The sequence below is a fragment of the Physeter macrocephalus genome, chromosome 7, assembly GCF_002837175.3.
Source record: "Physeter macrocephalus isolate SW-GA chromosome 7, ASM283717v5, whole genome shotgun sequence".
NCBI lineage: Eukaryota > Metazoa > Chordata > Mammalia > Artiodactyla > Physeteridae > Physeter > Physeter macrocephalus.
In genome coordinates, this window is record NC_041220.1 from 96,651,538 (window position 1) to 96,672,451 (window position 20,914).

The 20,914-nt window shown below is 38.8% G+C and overlaps 1 protein-coding gene across 2 annotated transcripts in view; it reads left to right on the forward strand.

Annotated features, from left to right (window-relative positions):
- KCNIP4 (potassium voltage-gated channel interacting protein 4) overlaps positions 1-20,914 on the forward strand; it is a 1,248,962-nt gene that overhangs the window by 1,107,383 nt on the left and 120,665 nt on the right. The window lies entirely within an intron of this gene.

The following is a 20,914-nucleotide window of genomic DNA, read 5'->3' on the forward strand; positions in this document are numbered from 1 at the left end:
ACATCCTGATAAACCCATCGTAAGTTGAAAATATTTTAAGTCTGAAATGCATTTAATACACCTAACCTACTGAACATTGTAGCTTAGACTAGCTTACCTCAAATATGCTCAGAACACTTCCATTAGCCTACGGTTGGGCAAAATCATCTAACGCAAAGCTTATTTTATAATAAAGTGTTGAATATCTCTTGTAATTTATTAAATACAGTATTGAAAATGAAAAGCAGAATGGTTGACTGGGTGCACAATAGACGTAAGCATATCGGTTGTTTACCCTCGTGAGCAATGGCTAACTGGGAGCTATGGGTTGCTACCGCTGCCCAGCAATGTGAGAGAGGATCTACCAGACCGCATATCACCAGCCCAGGGAAAAGATCAAAATTCGAAGTACAGCTTCTACCGAATGCGTTTCGCTTTTGCACCATTTGTAAAGTTGAAAAATCGTAAGTCAAACTATCCAAAGTCCGGGACCATCTGTATACATACACATACACCTACGCATGTGCATACACATACACAGGCAAACATATATATATATATATAAAGGGATTTATTTTAAGGAATTGGCTCACATGACTGTGGGAGCTGCCATGTCCAAAATTCATAGGTCTAACAGGCTGGAAACTCAGGCAAAATTTGATACTACAGTCTTGAATCAGAATTCTCTTTTCAAGAAAACTCACTTTTTGCTTAAAGCCCTTCAACTGATTGGGTGAAGCCCATTCACATTATCCAGGGTAATCTCTTAAAGTCATCTGATTACAGATGGTAACCAGATCTACAGAATACCTTCAGAGCAACAGTTAGATTAGTGTTTGATTAAAGAACTGGGTACTATAGCCTAGCCAAATTGATACATCAGACTAATCATCACCTCTTCATCCTCTTTTTCTCCAATTTTGTGGCATTCTTAAGCAGTAGAATATAGAGGATATGTAAAGGGACACCCTCTATTTTGTAAAGATATCTTATGCAATTTATGGTGAACATTTACAAGCATTCTATTTTTACAAACATTCTTTCATACACAACTTTTTTCTAGCGTCAAACGTGTTAAAATCAGATAGAAAAGGTAGTGTTCTTTGCCAGTGAGGTAATAAACATTAAGAAGCTAGGTGAGCTATTCCAGGTGTAGGGCTACAACCCATATCTTCACCTACTCTCTTTTCTGCCACATCATTTTGTAGGAACTGATGAACTCAATGAGTGATTAAAAAATGTGAATGCTCTAAAATTCCACTAGTCTCAACAACACAGAGAATATATGGAACATACCTCAAACAACCCAGTATGTCCTGTCAAAAGTCCCAGAGTAGCATAGTAATTTATTTCAGTGGCACTGACCAAAGTTAATATATCATAATAATATTTTATTAATTCACTTATTCATTCAACATATATTTATTATATGTCAGTTCCTGTTCTTGTGCTGGGAGATAGGGAAGTAAATACAACAGCCTTTAAAAAGCTTTGTCGGGCTTCCCTGGTGGCGCAGTTGTTGCGCGTCCGCCTGCCGATGCAGGGGGGCCGGGTTCGCGACGGGAGAGGCCGCAGCAGAGGGAGGCCCGCATACCACAAAAAAAAAAAAAAAAAAAAAAAAAGCTTTGTCCTACTAGAACCTTCTGTGAGGAAAGTGGGCAGGACAAAATTATTTTTATCAGTAATAATCCTATGGACAAAAAAATACATAGTTAAGATACATTGCTTTGATTTTTTTCCTTCATTGCACATACACACACACTGTCGCACAAACAAAACATAACAGGCCATCAGCAACCTGGAAGGCCACAATTCAGAAAGATGCCAGAACCTCAATTCTACACGGTATTGAAGCTGTAGACATTTTTATTGCTACTATTTGTCAGTGAATGTTGCTTATTAGATCCATTGCTTTTCCCCTTTCAAGTTGAAATAAGAATTGCCAATTTATCAGATATTTACCAAAAACAGAGTCATCTGTACAAAGTAGACAAATAAAATGTAACTTTCAGATGGATCTCTCTGCTCACTTAGGGAAGAACAAAATCGTGCCTTGCTAGCACTCTTCCTGAATCAGTGTTGTGGAAAGCCACACCTCTAAATAAGTGTTCACAGAGGATGCAATGCAATTTTCAACTAAGTGTGAGGAAAAAGTCAGGACATTTCTTGAAAGGAAAAAAAAATAACAGAAGATACTAAAAAATTAGCAGACTGACCTAAAAGCTAATATTTTTATAAAAATGGGATTTCACAAAACTGGCTGCTCTTGAACCCACACTAGATGTGGCCTAAGATTTGTGGACCCCCGCCAAAGGTCCACAGATATAAAACTCCCTCCCCCACTAGCCACCACTTTCCCTCTTATCCACCCATCACAAGAAAACCCCAGCACGTTGAAGTAGATTACTTGAAAAGGAGACCACATTAATTCCATTGCTATATTAGAAACTTTTTTTTTTATTAGATCCCTAACCATGTTCCGGCCCTAAGCAGCTGGGCACAGGGCTGAAAAGCTGATGTGAAAACATGAAGCAGGAGGCAGGTGGTTGGAGACAGGACCCTAGCCCACCAGGAGAAAAAGCATGGGGACCAAACATCTCCATGTGGGACCATAGAGAGCCCTCCAGTGAGGTTTGGCTTGACTGGGTTAGTTCCAGGCTTGAATCACCTGCACAGGGCTGCAGAAATATTCTCCACGAGATCTTATGCAGCTTCAAAGATAGAGAGCTGAAATTTAGTTTAATAAGAGGCCAATACTCATTCTAAATTCCATTTTCTTTTTTCAGGAAGGCAGAAATGACAGGGTTTTTCATTCCTCTTGTCAGGAATGTGAGATTTATCAATATTATGCAAATAACAAAAGAAAAAAAAATTTTTCTGTAGAGAAAAGGCAAACTTCTGCTGAGTTATAGAGCACTTGGATTCCCTAAACCAGAGAACCCAAGAGTTTGAAGGGAGCCTTCCCTCACATCTGGTTCCCCGAAAGACTTCCTCTCTCATTACTAGGGAGCAGGCCTGCTTTTTTAAGAAAATAACCATTTGGTGATTGCCAGCTTTACAGAGCAATCTTCCTCATGCTGAGCCCAAAGCATCCTTCCTTTAACTTCCAGCGATAGTGGTCCTTGTCCTGCTCTTGGGAGTATCGGCCGGTCTGCTTCTTTTTCCCAGGGACAGGCTTCTGCCTCCTTCTCCTCCTCCTTCTCCTCTGGAGTTGAGAGGGTGAATGGTTTTGTTTATAAAAGTCACTCATGGCATTAGTGCATTCTTTTTACTGGCTGAGTAATATTCCATCGTATATATGTACCACATCTTCTTTATCCATTCATCTGTCGATGGACATTTAGGTTGCTTCTATATCTTATATACAAAATAGAAACAGACTCACAGACTTAGAGAACGAACTTTTGGTTACCGGGGGGAAGGGTGGAGGGAGGGATATATTGGGAGTTTGGGACTGACATGTACACATGGCTATATTTAAAATAGATAACCAACAAGCACCTACTGTATAGCCCAGGGAATTCTGCTCAATATTCTGTAATAACCTAAATGGGAAAAGAACCTGAAAAAGAATAGATACATGTATATGTATGACTGAATCACTTTGCTGTATGCCTGAAACTAACACAACAGTGTTAATCAACTATACTCCAATATAAAATAAAAAGTAAAAATATATATATTTTTTAATAAATAAAGTCACTCATGTTCATGGCAGTAATTTGGAAAGTACAGCACACAGCACATAACACACTCACACCACACAACACACAATCCTACTATGCTCCTGTACTTTGAAGTAACTACAAATAATAAGTAACATCTTTTTTTCATGTGTGTGCATTAATGATCCCATCCATACCAAATATTTATCCTTTTCTTACATTGCATACCTTCATAAGTATTAACCTTGTTATTAAAATGTAAATATCATTTTAATGGCAAACATAATATTCCATTGTATAGTTACAATATGTTGTATTTGACCACATTCCCTGGCTTTTGAATATTTAGATTTTTTCCCTTTTTCTCTTTTTTCCCCATAATATAAATAGCACTGAGATAAATATCTCTGTGTATATAACTATGTATGTCTTTTAGATTATTTTCTCCCAGATTTGAAATTATTGGATGAAAGAATTAAGTTAAGTGAATGCAAGCTTCCCCATGTATATTAGAAAATTGTTTTCTGAGTTGGTATTTCAAATATTTAAACTCATCACACATTATTACTTCTTGAGTGTTTTTAATATCCTCAATATTTGGAAACTGTATGTATTTTTTAGCCATTTATTAAATGCAGACTTGAAATATTATTCTGCTTCTTGTGCCTCACGTGAAAGCATTAAAAGAAGTAGCACATGACAAAGATTTTCTGCATGAAAAACAATAGACATTATTACATTTTTTTGAAAATCAAATGTATTGCTCACTTTTAACAAAAGGTAAAAATAATAAACCCTGATCTTCTTATGTTAGAGCACACATCTTGACTTTGATGTTTGAGGAGACTGTCAGACAAATACCAAAGTCCAACTGCCTTGGAAAGATATTGGGGAGCAAGAAACAAGGCCTTAGGAAGGAGGTGACATGCACGCAATGGCCTGCCGTGGGGCAGCCTGGCTAGTTGTTGATCAGAAGTGATAGATGTGACCTGGTGAGAGTTCATTTAGAACTTGGAATGTCTTCTCCCTGACTCAGATAACTCCCAACCAAGAGTGAGAAATGAATAAGAACTGAGGCTGGTGACACCTGGACCACGAGTTAAGGATTAGCTGTTTAAGATTTTTGCCCCTGTCCCCTGAGCTGGCCAGTTGCCCACTGCTCTTTGAACACCAAGCCAGGACGCAGACAAGACCATCCACCAGATGTGATGGCCTGATCACCATCATTTATTCATTGGCATCACTAGCTGCCCACTTGCTGAAGTTAGATTCATCCATCGTTCCTCTGCTTTCTGCCTGCCCCCCACCATCTTACGGGTCACTAAACTCTGGTCAGTTTCTCCCTGAAATATCTTTGAAATTAACTTCTCCTTTCTATCTCTTGTCCTAGGACTGTCAAGCAAATCCTCATTACCTCTTCCAAGAACTACTGAAAAAGGCAAACGGTGGCAGCCTGGGTTTAGTGTCATTCATACATTTGAATTCCTGTTGTGCCTCCTACTAAACAAAATGTCTGCAATTATTTACTTAAATCCTCTGCACCCTAGTTCCCTTATTTACTCATTCACCCCACAATATTTTTGAGGGACTATACGTGGCAGGCACGATTCTAGGCACTGGCTTTATAGTGGGAAATAGGATGTATCAGTTCACTGCCTTCATGGAGCTTATATGGGAAGAGAGATGACAAACATGAAAACCAAGATAATCTCAGGAATTGATGAGTATTATGAAGGCAGTAAACCTATGGTAATATAATGGAAACTGAAGGCAGGTAGAGGAGGTACTTTGCTTCATTGATGAGGTGACATTTGAGACCCTAAAACCAGAGGAGGCTGGTCATGAGAGGGTCTGGAGAGGTCCAAGGAAGAGGTAACAGCAACTGCAAAGGTTCTAAGGAGAAAAGTCGCATAGTTTATTCACGGTACAGAAAAAGACCATTGTGATCATCAGAAAAATGGGTTTCTGTGGGGATTAAAAAGTTGATTCATGCAAAGTACTTAGTAAATGAAATGTCATGAGTATGCATATATGACAAGTATTAACTCAGTTGATACTCCCAACCACCTTCTGAGGCAGATGTACTATTTTCCCCATACAATGGCTGAGAAAACTGAGGCACAGAGATGTGAAACAACTTTCCGTATTGACAGAACGGGGACTCCAGCTCCAGAGGCTGCTGTCTTCATCACTTTATCAGACTGAGCTCTGATATTGATTGAGGAAGCCCCTTTAGGCATATAATTGTAGCTCTTTTTCGTTATATAAAGCGCAAATCTTAAAATTGTTAAGAAACAGGGGAAAGCATTAGGTCTGGCCCTCTGCCTCCAGAAAGCTAGGCCTTACGTCCCCATTTCACAGCTGAGACAACGTGGTGTGAAAAGATTGTAATGATTTGCGCAGAATCACGCAACTGAGGAGTTGGAATAAAACCCAAAAGCCCCTTAGTCCGGTGGTACAGATATACTTATTGAATAAGTGCATGAGACAGTCACATCAGTGGACGAAGCCTTAATGGAAAAATTCAAGGAGGGAGTGAAGGGCAGTTCCATGGGATTGGCACATGGGAGGGTCCATTGGACCAGATACTGTCTAAGGATATGTTCATCATACTTTAAACATTGTAAGTAACATAGCCTATTTTTATAATAATAATAGCCTATTAGTATGATAATATAGCTTATTTTATATGTGAGGAAACTGAGATCTAGATAAGGGAACCAATTTGCTTAAAATCACTGAGCTATTAAAAAAATCAGGAAGAGAAGCTTGGCTCCTAGTCCAGTACTTTCCAACACTGACATTCTATGGTTTGGTATCAGTCAGGGTCCGGGCAGAAAACACAAAGCCCACTTAAATGGGGCAATGGGGGGGAGTTTAATGAACGGACTATTTGCAAAGATGTGGGCAGGGTTTCTGGACCCAGCGAGACTGCTGAAGCACCCAGTGCTAGCAAGAGTGAGCATTATCATTTTTAGACCAATGGTTACTGGAAGATGAAAAAAGCCATAGCTATGGCTCTAACTATCAGAGAGGCTTTGCAAGAGGACTCTGGCCTTTGGAAGAGGAATGCAGCTAATATCAATCCAATCCCCAGCAAAGAGGGAGCCCAATGGGAAGCCAGAGGACAGGGAGTTCAGGTAACGTTATTCATAGAGGCAGCCTCCCAGACCCACAGCAGAATGTAGGAGGATTGAAGGTGGCTCAACAGGCCACATGAAGATGTTTTCCCAGATATTCCACATCTTGAAAGCCAGGGCTGGGGACCTACAAAATCAGTGGCAATTCTCAGAGTGAGTCACACTGCTCTTCTGGTAAGATTTGTCCCCTATTTCATGACATCTTGGAGGCTGACAACTGGCTTATAGGTGTATGTTGATATTGAGTAGATAATTGTAGAATTAATGAATCTAACTAGCTATTTCATGAATGGCTTGAAAAACTAAAAATAGAACTACCATATGATCCACCAATTCCACTCCTGGGTGTATATCCGAAGTAAATTAAAACTCTAATTCGAAAAGATATATGCACCCCAGTGTTCATAGCAGCATTATTTACAATAACCAAGACACGGAAGCAACCTCAGTGTCCATCAACAGAGGAATGGATAAAGAAAATGTAATCTATATGTGTGTAATATATAATGTAATATAATATATATAAAATACATATTGTAATATAATGTATATGTAATGTTATATAGATACATATATGTATATAAAGGAATATTATTCAGCCATTAAAAAAAAGAATGAAATTTTGCCATCTGCAACACAAGGATGGACTTGGAGGATATTACGCTTAGTGAAATAAGTCAGACAGAGAAAGAAAAATACTGTATGTTTTCACTTATATGTGGAATCTAAAAATTAAAACAAATGAACAAATACAACGAAACAGAAGCAGACACAGATATAGAGAACAAACTAGTAGTTACCAGTGGGAGAGGGGTAGGGCACGATAGGGGAAGGGGATTAAAAGATACAAACTCTAGGTTTAAAATAAATAATATACAAAGATGTAATGTACAACACAGGGAATATAGCCAATATTTTATAATAACTTATATGGAATATAATCTATAAAAATATCAAATCAGTCTATAATACACCTGAAACTAAAATGATATTGTAGCTCAACTGTACTTCAGTTAAAAAAAAAAGAAAAGAAAAGAAACCTCTACCTACTGTACTCTACATGAGCACAGATACTTTTTCTTTGAAAAATAAATGCTGTCAAGTCTGTAGTTGTATCTCCTCATTGGATAATTCCAACTCATTCACTTTATCTCTCTGTGCCCCAGTTACTTTTTTCTAAAGTAATCATTTCCCTGTTTATTCAAAGGACATTATGGTGATAAAAAGGTTACTAGGTAACAGTCAGGAACTAATGCAAAAGACAAAATATTGAACACTTGATTATATGTGTATTTATATGCATGTTTTCATTTAAATTTACTTCATAATAACATCTACCCAATACAATCTCAGTGCCCACATTCAATCAAAAGAATTGATTCACTAAATTAAAACTTCATCCAGGGGTTTTTGTTGCTGGTTTGAGCAGACATAGGAGGACAAATGTGACAAGGTTATTGTGAGGCCAGACTACTCATAACTGATAAGCCACCATCAGCTTTTGCCTTGTGTAATTGCAAAACATAATTTCCTAACTTGACTTCAGATCTTTGGTAACAAATACAGCATAACATTTCAGTGTGTTTTGTTTTTCCTGGTAGCGTATTGATCGTGGAAAGTTTTAGATGCCTTTTTTGGCAGAGAAACCATCAGCATTTGACTGTTGGAGAATTTGTTTTCAAAAAGTGAGGAACTGACAACATCTTGCCAATTAAAAATACAACAGTAACCTCCAGGAAATTGGAAAAGAAGTTTAACCTTCTGACAATTAATTAATCTCATGCTAACTCCTTGGTGACTTCGCTAAAAACTCTGACCTGGGCATGTAGTGAGGAAAATCTTTGGAGGAACAGAAGCATAAGCCTTGAAGGTTTATAAACATAATTTGCAAGTAGAAAGCATGGTCCCTCAATTTCATCATATGTATGAGTTCCAAAAATGCTATTTTCAAATTCTCAGATGTTTTTATTTAGTTAACAAGCATCTAGCACTTACTCTGTGGTTGGTATAGTTCTAAGAGTTTTGCGCAGTTTAACTCATTATATCCTCAAAATACTCCTTTAAGATGGACACTTCACTATTTCAGTTTTACAGACTAGGAAACTGAGGGATGAGAGGTTAATTAACTCACTTGAATCACATCATCAGTAAAGGATGTGGCGGAAGAGAGAGGGATTGACTCCAGAAATGGAGCTCCAGTGTCTTTGTACTTTACCAGATCTCTAGTTATGTTCATTGTTTTGGTCAGTTTTAGGGGGAAAAAAAAACAAAACAAAACCAAGACAGTCTTTTTTTCCAATTATCTACTCTACATAGGACACCCTCATGCAGCCCATATTGTCCAAAAAGATGTGGTAACCCCTTGAATGAGTTGTTTCCCCTCTCTGGACCTCAGTCTCACCATCTACAAATGAGAAGCACAGATTGTGTCTCAAGTCTCCTTCCATATCTTGCACTGTGGGAGCCAGTGAGATGACATTTCTTACTTCTACCTGTGACAAATGGTGGATGTCTCAAAGCTAGAACAAAATTTCCTCCTTTCGTGGCACTTCAATACCCATGAGAAGCAGGAAGTGGGAAAAGTTAGAGACTCCATTTAACCCAGATTTAATATTAATTGGCACCATCGTTTACTTACAGTAATTAGAATGTTTGTCCCTTCCTTTTGCATGGTCTTTTACAAGTCTTAGAATTCTTCCTCTTGAGTGTCTCATTTCATCCTCACATTTCATTCACATTCTCCTGGGAGAATGAAAGATCCTAGGGGTTAAAGTCTCCATTTGACAAACTAAAAAATGGAGAGATTAAGTGGCTTGTCCAAAGTTACATAGGTATTTAGTGACAAATAGAAAGGTATGCTTCTTTTTTCTTTCATTTTTATTTTTATTATATTATTTATTTATTTATTTTGGGCTGCATTGGGTCTTCAATGCTGCGCGCAGGCTTTCTCTAGTTGTGGCGAGCGGGGGCTACTCTTTGTTGTTGTGCGTGGGCTTCTCATTGCTGTGGCTTCTCTTGTTGCAGAGCACAGGCTCTAGGCGCGTGGGCTTCAGTAGTTGTGACACGCGGGCTCAGTAGTTGTGACTCGTGGGATCTAGAGCACAGGCTCAGTAGTTGTGGCGCAGGGGCTTAGTTGCTCTGCAGATGTGGGATCTTCCCAGACCAGGGATCGAACCCGTGTCCCCTGCATTGGCAGGCAGATTCTTAACCACTGCACCACCAGGGAAGTCCCTGCGTTCTTTTTTCTGGTCCATCATTTATCAACTGGGAGTCTTCATTAAATCATGAATGAGTCTTAGTACAGGAAAGCTGGAGGCGGGAGTCCCAGGGCAGCTGTTTTCTGTTGTCAGGTTTAGTAAATTTCATTTTGATGTGGCAGACATTTATGGAGCACTAACTATTTGAAAAGTAATAGTGCCAGGAACAGGGGAACACTCTAAATCCCTGTCTGAAGGCTGACATTATACAGAAATAATCATGTATAAAAATCATTCAGATGCAATGAATACAATTAAAATGCTGTGAGAGGCAATACTAGGGAGGTATTAGAGTCAAGAAGTTAAGCGTGATAACACTGGGACCAGCTTATTTGGTTAAAATCTTGGTTCCATGACTGACTCGCTATAGAAATCTTAAGTAAGTTGCTTACCCTTTCTGAGTTTCATATTCCCATCTTCAAGGTGGAGGTAATAATAGTAAATATTACACATTTGATCAAAAGATTAAATGAGCACGTGAAGTGTTTACAACAGTGACTGGCTAGTTAAGTGGTCAAAATAAATGCTGGCTGCTAATACTGTTATTCTGCCACTACTTGTGATGATCATGATGGCTATACCCACAGAGATGAGACTGAATCTCCCCCAGGTGCATTTCACAAAGAGGTAATATTTCAGCAGGGCTCTTTGGAGAAGAACTGTTTCACTGGAGGGAAAAAAAGCAAGAGGAAAATTCTAGTATTGAAAAGATCAAGGGTAAGATAGTCAGAGGAATGAGAAATAGGGAAGAGAGGCAGCCAGAAAAGGTGAGCTGGGACCAGAGTTTGAAGTTCCTTACAGCCAACACAAGGCTGGACTTCACTCTGCAGTAAAGGGAAGAAATGTTGAGTCAGCCAAGTTTTTTATTTATTTTTTTAAAATTTCATCTTGATTGAGTTATACTTGAACATCTAAAATTGCAAGATATTTAAAGTGTACATCGTAGTGATTTGATATTCATATATGTTGTGAGAGGATTCCCCCCATTTAATTAATCAGCACATCCATCACCTTACACATTTATCTTCTTTTTGGTGAAAATAACTTTTACTTTCTCAGAAAATTTCAATTATACAATACAGTGTTATCAACCATAACCAACATGTTTTACATTAGATCCTCAAACCTTATTCATCTTATAGCTGAAAGTTTGTACCTTTTTACTGACCTCTCCCTATTTCCCCCACCCCCAGACCCTGGCAACCACCTTTCTCCTGTTTCTATGAATTTGACTTTTTCGAATATTCCATATATTAGTGGTACCACGCAGTGTTTCTCTCTGTCTGGCTCATTTCACTCAGCATAATGCCCTCAAAGTCCATCCATATTGTCACAAATGGCAGGATTTCCTTTTTGTCTCGTGGTGGAAGAATATTTCATTGTGTATATATACCACATCTTCTTTATCCATTCATCCATCGATGGACCCTTAAGCTGTTTCCATGTGTTGGCTACCGTGAATAGTGCTGCATTGAACATGGGAGTGCTAATATCTCTTTTGAGATCCTGTTTTCATTTCCTTTGGATATACACCCAGAAGCAGGATTGCTAGATCATGATGGGGCCTGATTCTTTGCCTGGAAAAGGTTATAAGATGGCTAAAGCCAGCCAGTAGTCAAAGGAGCTGGACACAAATCCAACTTTAGAAGGGTTGCTGGTGAACTTGAAATCAGAGAAAAGAGTAGCAAAGGATCAAAAGCAACATTTGGGGCTGCCCTGGTGTCGCAGTGTTTGAGAATCCTCCCGCCGATGCAGGGGACACGGGTTTGTGCACCGGTCCGGGAAGATCCCACATGCCGCGGAGCGGCTGGGCCCGTGAGCCATGGCCACTGAGCCTGCGCGTCCGGAGCCTGTGCTCCGCAACGGGAGAGGCCACAACAGTGAGAGGCCCGCGTACCGCAAAAAAAAAAAAAAAAAGCAACATTTGAAGACAAGACAGAGACAAGTTCTCAAAACTGTCACCAAGAGCTAGTTGGGTATTAGTTTCTGAATCAAGGAGCCAACCAAACCTTGGAGTGAGAAAATGACTCAAAAATAAATCAGAAAACAGGTAAATTGTTGAGGGAAGGGAAAAAAGAAAACAGGAAGATCAGTTGGGAAACTGCTTAAAAATCGTATGCAAGAAATAATATAAACAGCTAACTCTTACTGGGCACAGCACTATTCTAAGCCTGAACAAGTATTGTAAGTATGTCCTACAAACCTATGAGGAAAGCATATTTATAATCCCCACTTAGATGAGAGAACTAAACAAAGAAATAAAACCACTAACCCAAGATCTCACAACTACCAAGTGTCAAAGCAAGGATTTGACCTTGGACAGAGTGATGCCAGAGCCTAAGGTCTTCACCACTAGACCTACAGGAGAGGAAAAAGGCCTACATATAAAGTAACAGTGGTAGGAGGGAAAGGATGGATTTGAAACACAGGGTGAAAGTGTAACTGGAAACACTGGGAAACAATTGGTGGTATTAAGTGAAAATTAGCAAAAGGACAACACAGTTCTGCCAAAAGAATAATGGTGACAGTAAGCAAGATAAGAAACAGAGAAGGTCATGAAAGTGGGTTAAGAAAAGATGATGATAGGTTTATTTTAGACATATTGGCTTAAAGTGTCTGAAGGACACAAGCCATGCTTGAATAAAGCTTTATTGTTGATTGATGTATTTTTGTCAAGTTACCTATATGATGAAATCTTTTGCTTCCCACTTGATTTTCCCACTATTTTCCTTACTGTTAATTTGGAACAGAAGAGGTAGAGTGATGACTACTTATAAGAAGCTACATAAAAGTTTAGACAAAGAAAAATCTTCTCTTTTTGTCTTTTTAAATGAATGATTTCATGATCGGTCCCTCGTGCAGTTTCTAATAGGAGTCATAAATACCTATTTTCCATTTGCATTGACCTAGAAGTAATATTTGGGCTAAACATGAGTCCAGGCAATGCTGGCTTCTGCTGGTTTCCTTTAAGACACTAAAATGGGAGCCTAACACTTCAAGCGGACTCAATTTTACACTCCACCAGGTCTATAAGATATAGACCATTGCTATGTTATCTGCTTAGATTGCAAGGTTAAAGCTTAACTTTCTTAGATTCAAATTGCCTTCTTGCCATGGGATATAGAGCAGCAAGTGTGATGGGCAAAGTTTTTTTTTACAGAAACACTGACCTCTCTTTGCTTGCAAGCTTTCAAAAAAAAAAAAAAAACCAAACAAACAGAAAAACAAGTTCTGGAGATGTACTGACAGGGGAAACCTTATTCACCTTTTTGCAAAACACTCTCATTTGAGACTTTGGGTAGAACAGCAGTTCCAACTATTACCTTGTAGTGTTCTCTGAATATGCTTGGAGGTAGATATATTCTCCAGTGAGTGTTCCTGAAGGTAATACAAATCACATTTAATTCATCTCAATGACACTGTAAAATTAGTTAATGCTTTAGATGAGCAGATGTTAGAGGGGTCAATGGCAAAATCATCATCATAATAGCAGAAAGCATGCATGTGGATTTTTATCATACACCACACACTTTGCAAAATCCATACATTATTCCACTTAATCGTCAATGTTTTTGTTAGTGCTATTATTATCTGCATTTTACAGATGAGGAGACTGAGGATTTGAGATTTTAAGTGACTCACCCCAGATTCCATAGCTATGAAGCAGCAGAGCTGAGACTCAAGCCCATGTCTCTCAATAGTCAAGCAGGTCAATGATGTACAACTCAATCAAAGCGAACAACAGACAGTATACATGCTGCATAGAAGTTTCAGGAGGCCTCTCCTCTGTGAAACCCATTGAGATGAGCCTTGAAGAGAAAAGAGAGGTTGATGAGGAAGAAAAGCAGATCCATGTAGAGGAGATTGTGTAAAGCAGAAGGATTTAAGGTGACAATGCAGGCTTTGTCAGAGAATAGAGAATTGTCCCAGATATTAGATCATAAGGTGTGTGGGAGGAAATGACAGGCAATAAAGCTAGGCTATTGCCTCGAATTTCATTCCAAACAAGTGGTCCTTATTCTTGTGTCCACACCAAACAGAAGAGTATAAAAGGTTCCAAAGGGAGCTGTGGTTTCCCAGTGGATCCCATGAACAATAATTGGTCAAGCGTTGAGTCTCTGCAAAAAGAAACAACTGAGTGCAATTTTTAGGGCAAGGGCTTTGACAACTGATGGAATTACCCTTTTTCAGCTGCCTTGTACCTCGATTTAGCCATCTAAAATGGGCAAAATAATACACACCCTGAAGGACTTTAAAATAATTAAATGATAATAATATTTTAAACACTATGTGCCAGGCTCTATTTTTACACGCCTTTAACACATTATTTCATTTCAACCTCTTGACAGTTCTTTGGCGAGTCTTGTTTTTATGCCCCTTTCATGGATGAAGAAACTGAGGCATAGACTGACTAAGCACCGTGCCCAAGGTCATACAGTTAACAAGAGTCAGAAAAGGGATTCACACTCAAGAAGTGTAGTAACAGTGGGCTTCCCTGGTGGCGCAGTGGTTGAGAGCCCACCTGCCGATGCAGGGAACAGGGGTTCGTGCCCCGGCCGCAACAGTGAGAGGCCCGCGTACCGCAAAAAAAAAAAAAAAAAAAAAGAAGTGTAGTAACAGAACCCTCATTCCTAAAGATTCTAGAACAAAGCCTCACTAGGAAGTATGCAATAACTATTAGTAATCATAATTGTGGTCCTTTATGGATCAATACTGTATCAATATATTGATATATTGATCAGTTGATAGATTGATACAATATATCAACATTGTATGTCAGTAAGTAATTGAAGGAATCTCTCAAAACAATTTTATGACATTGAAACAAATTTTATCCTTAGTTAGAAATTTTTAAATGGAAGCTTGGAGAGGTCAAACACATTTTCCAGTGTCAGAATTGAGAAACAGACCCAGCAAAAAACAAAAATCTAGAACTACTGAATAATTTCCTAGAATGAGGGGTTCCAGGCACCATTCTGCTTTATCATGTGAAGGGGGACACCAGATGTTCCTGTAATTAATACTAATACTAATACAAATAATAACAATAACACTGTGATTGAGTGTTTACTATGTGCCAGGTACATGTACCTTCTTATTTAATCACTCTTTGCTACAATACTGGGCACAGGGCTTCCCTGGTGGCGCAGTGGTTGAGAGTCCGCCTGCCGATGCAGGGGACACGGGTTCATGCCCCGGTCCGGGAAGATCCCACATGCTGCGGAAATACTGGGCACAATTTTATGCTCATTTCTATGGCATTGAACATATGGGAGCACTCAGGCATGGAGTGTTTTACTAACTTATTCTAGTCGCACAATAAATGTCCAGTTGACATTTGGACTACACAGTCTAACTTTCTCTGAACTAAGAAACTAGCTAAAACCTAGGAGAAACATAACAAAACCGAGATCACTGCTCAGTTTTCCTAGTACTCTGTTTTAAACATGGCCATGATGGATAAATGTTTTGTGGCAGAATATTACTGCCATCACTGATATTAGCTTGAAAACATCTCCCTACTATACCACCAAAAATTTATTATCACTAAACTTACGCAAATTGTTTTTAACTCCCAGGATAACGAATCCCATTTATATACCCTCTACCAAAGCAACATACAGCACAGTAACGTCTTATGAATCGGGCATTATATTTTGCATAAATAAAATTTCCAAATGTTTATTCCTTTACAGTAATTGTTATAAATGTAACATTTTTAATTAAGAATCTTTTAGAAACGTATCACTTGCATGCTACCTTCTGAAACGGCATAAAATGAAGACAGCTTTTTTCCTAACTATTAAAGATCAGAATTTGGTCCCTGATTCTTTTATTGTTATGATTATTTGCTGTAATATGCTCAAGCTCCTTTTCAACTTTATGTCCCTTCTTTTGTTCTCAGGGAATCAGCTGTCACTTCTAGACTTTACAGTCAGTAAACTTGGGTTTAAGTCCTGACTCTATAGCTTTTTCTTTATATGTCCTTCATGAGTTACAACATTCCTTCCAACAGTGATTTCCTCATCTATAAAAACAGGGTGACGTTACCTGTACACAGAGTAATCATGATGTTTAGCTATAGTAACGAAAGGGAAAATAACTTTGCTTACTACAAAGAGCCAGCCATCAGATGTCAGGTATTATTACGTGACTAAGGGGCTCCTTCTAGTTGGTGGCCCTCCTTCAGCATCCCCACCTGCTCCTGAGGTGGAGTCAGAAGCTTATTAAAATATGAATGTGGGGCTTCCCTGGTGGCTCAGTGGTTGCGCGTCCGCCTGCCGATGCAGGGGAACCGGGTTCGCGCCCCCGCTGAGCCTGCACGTCCGGAGCCTGTGCTCCGCGACGGGAGAGGCCACAGCAGAGGGAGGCCCACATACCACAAAAAAAAAAAAAAAAAAAAAAAAGATATGAATGCAGTGAGGATGGGGATGCTTATTGATTGTGACAGGACATCGCAACAGGCCTTTGGCAAAGTGCTGCACTAGGAATCAAGGCCCAGTTCTGCCACTGATGTGCCCAATATCTTTTGATTTACAACCACTAAATTTAAGACTCTGTATTTAAATGTTCATTTATAAAGTTAAGGGGCTGGATTAAAGGCCACTTTCAATTCTAACTCTATCTTCTGCTTAAAGCCCTTTTGCTACTAATTTTCTGATTCTTGGTTGGGCGTGTCATTTGTAGATAAGTAGGGCATCATCCTCCCTCATTTTCTATGGGAGATAGAACAGCAGAATAGTTAATTACGTAAACCCTGGAACCAGTCTTTCCAGAGTTCATACCCTGGCTTTTCTTCTTTGTGACCATGGGCAAGTTATTTAATCTCTCTGTGCCAGTATCTTCATCTATAGAACAGAATGTAGCATCCAGAGTATGCTGATGGGGAGTGTATGAGTTAATGTATGTAAATGTATTTGTTCTTGCATGGAACAAATGCTGTAAAAAGTGGTTTGCTATTATTATTAGATTTTTAGGACAAACAGGAGAAAGTCTATCAAGTTTCAAGAGAAACTCTTGTTAGGGCATTTTTAATTTAGTGAACTATTATGGGCTTTCTTCGTCTCTCTCCATGTTTGATTATGTTTAAAATAGTGAATATTTTCTCTTTGATCATAGTGCATTTCAGTTGTTGACTTTCCTGGCTAAAATATCCATCTTTTTGGTCTGCCTTTAAGTGAAAGTTCAATCACATTTCTTGTTCCTTCTCCCCCAACCTCAGCATTTCTATTGTAGACTTTCTCTCTGTGTATAATGACTGGCAACATAATTTTTATTTCCCCCATTTACCAAAAAGCCAGTTAGACTCTACCACCTATGAAATAATAGCTCCTACCATAAGGGGCTATTCATGAATGGTTGCAGTAATAATATGGTTAATGCTAATAGCAAGTATTCCAATAAGGCGATTATATTTTAAAACCTAAGCTTATGTGAAGAGTTACTTATGTTTATAAATAAGGTAGAGATAATCCATTCATAAGTGTTGTGAGAAATAGCTCCATCAATTTTCCTTTGAGCAGTTACATTTTATAAGTGATTGAATTCAATCACGAAATTGCAAAGCATTTCAAGTTCTCCAGGAATGGAAACTGCAATATCATTGCCAACAACCACCACTAACAGAAGACATTCAAAATAGCTGGCCATTTTCAAAGTACTTTTCATTTTCCATTTGATATACGAATAATAAATAGGATAAAGTACGAATTATAAAGGGCTTTTTGGGGCCTAATGTACTTTCAGGTCCAGAGTTGAGGAAACACATGTCTGACTAACGAAAACTTGTGGGTACTCATTGTTCGCAGTGGTCTGGGAAGTGCTAGGACTCCCGCAGTGCTTCGGATAGGTGTATGGCTTTCTGTTCATGGGCTGTGCGTGATCAGCTTGGAGTTAATCACTCATATATACTCTTCTTGTGCACCCGAAAATAGTTCTTGACAGGAAGAGTCAAGAGGGCTCCCAGGCCTTCACATTCCTGAGATTAAGCATTTAAAGTTGGCAAAATGTAAAACTTTTCCTCAGGTTCTGGCCCAGGTTTGAACTCTCCACCCTGAGAAGTCAAACGATAAAACAAAAAGACAAGTTAGTGTCAGATCCGAGCTCCCCTGCTATCAACTGTGTGGCTGTGTAAACTTGAGCAAATTCCTTAACTCTTGAAGATCAGTTTCCTCAGCTGATTATAATTCCAACCCCTTTGAGCATTGGGAAGGGTGGAAGTAAGGATCGGAGTGTTCAAGGTATATGGCATCTTACCGATGCCTTTACAGGAGAAAGAAAGGAAAGAAAGAATTTACATAGGTGTCATGAACAATAGCTTTGGAAATTTCTCCCAGGCAGTATCTTTGTCTCAATGTATCAGACTTGAATATTAAACAGGCAATAGCATCTCCTCCTTACTCCGGAAGTTCTTAGGAGTAGTTTCCAAAGCTATAATCAAGACTCTTCCAGCATCTTTTAGTGGAAAGTCAAAACGTGGAGCAAAATTAGTCAAAGCCTCTTCCAAATCCTGTCACTGGACTAAACTTCTAAATATTTAATAATATGTGTCATTAGACGTAATCATCCTCTCTGAGATGTTATTGCCATACATGTCAAGTCACTATGAAACCAATCTAATAAAGGGTAAACATCGGGAGTAAAGACTCAGAGGGTATTTTTATAAATGAGATAAAGCAATATAAGTCAAGCCAGCTGAATTTTTGCTAGACAAATCAATTTCAGCTCAAATAGAATTTTAAAGTTATAGTTTTTATGATTTTTTACAATGAAAATGGATACATTTTTTAAAGAAGAGTTATGCTGTACTGAGAAATAGACCTCCTGTAGATAGACCCACTATGATTGGGTTGCTTCAAGTAGTGATTAATTGCTTTCACATTTTTTTAATTGAGCATTTTTAGTCTGCCAAACCAGATGCTGTTGGGCTGGGCTATCCAGTAGTCTGGCAGGTCCCAGGTAGAAAAATGTGGCAACAGTCTTACAATGTTCCCTGCTACGATAAGGCAAGGGCTCACCTCTGAACCAGCTTCTTGGAAGGAGTGACATTATTCTTCATAAACAGTTTTACTTTAACATTACAATCCTTGTTTACAAATGTGTGTCTTAGGAAGGCAGGCCTCACACTCATATTTGTTTGTAAAGCAAGATGTTCTGGGGGATATGGTTTGACCTCGGATAGAGTCAAATTTGCATAATTATGAATTGGGCTGCAATAGGCTTCCACTGTATTTTAAGAGAAGTTGTGAGACATGAGAAAAAGAGGCCTATTATTAAAACTCATACTGTTGATCCCAGGGGATTTGAATTCCAATTTCTCGCCCAAATGTGTCATGGCCTGAGGGGACTCTTAACTCAGACATAGGACATCCTTGGCCCTGAGAGACTGAAATCTAAGTAACAAAGAACAAAAAGAGACAGTCAGGGAAGCTCAAGGGTGTCTGGGTTTGGGAATTTGTCATCTGATTAAAAATAAATCTGTTAGAAGATACATGAATACTGCATACTAGTTGTATGCAGTTTGTCCCAGGATGCAAAAGCAACATTGGAATTAACAATCCTATTCCAATAGCAAGACACCTGCATAGTTGCACCTTGGCAGAAGCCTGGAGATGATTCAAGAGACCAGCGTGCCACCTGGTTCTGACTTTGATCCACTATGGAGAACAGTATGGAGGTTCCCTTGTATATATGTACCACATCTTCTTTATCCATTCCTCTGTCAATACATTTAGGTTGCTTCCATGTCTTGGCTATTGTAAATAGTGCTGCAGTGAACATTGGGGTGCATGTATCTTTTCGGATTATGGTTTTCTCTGGATATATGCCCAGTAGTGGGATTGCTGTGTCATATGATAGTTCTATTTTTAGTTTTTTAAGGAACCTCCATACTGTTCTCCATAGTGGCTATACCAATTTACATTCCCACCAACAGTTTAGGACCGTTGCCTTTTCTCCACACGCTCTCCAGCGTTTATTGTTTGTGGACTTTTTATAATGGCCATTCTGACTAGTGTGAGGTGATACCTCATTGTAGTTTTGGAATCTAATTTTTTAAAAATGATACAAATGAATTTATTTACAAGACAGAAACAGACTTACAGATGTCTAAAACAAACTTATGGTTAACAAAGGGGAAACGTGGTGGGGAGGGATAAATCAGAAGCTTAGGATGAACATACACACACTACTGTATATAAGATAGATAACCAACAAGGACCTACTGGATAGCACAGGGAACTCTACTCAGTATTCTGTGATCACCTATAAGAGAAAAGAATCTAAAAAAGAATGAATATATGTATATGTATAACTGAATCATTTTGCTGTACACTTGAAACTAACACAACATTGTAAATCAACTATACTCCAGTAAAATTAAAATTTTTTTAAATTAAAATAAAATAAAAAGTTGGACTTTAGGGTGCTAGAGACAGCTGTCTGCTTCATTACTAACTAGTCATCCGAACTTGAACAATTTACTTAGACTCTCTCTCCAAGCCTCAGTCTTCTCATCTATAAAATAAGGATGATAGGGTGCTATAAAGATTAAATGATATGATTGGCTAGACTACCCAGTGCTCACTGGGCTCACTGTGAATAGCAAGACCTGCTTTTACTGGAGTTGTATGTCTTTTGAATATAGGTGCATATATTAGTCAGCTCGGGCCGCCATGACAAAATGCCACAGACTGGGTGGTTTAAAAAACAGAAATGTATTTTCTCACAGCTCTGGAGGCTGGAAGTCTAAAATCAAGATGCCAGCTGGGTTGGTATCTCCTGAGGCCTCCCTCCCTAGTTTGCAGGTGGCTGCCTTCTCTCTGTGTCCTCACATGGCCTTTCCTCTGTGCCTGTGTATCCCTGGCGTCTCTCT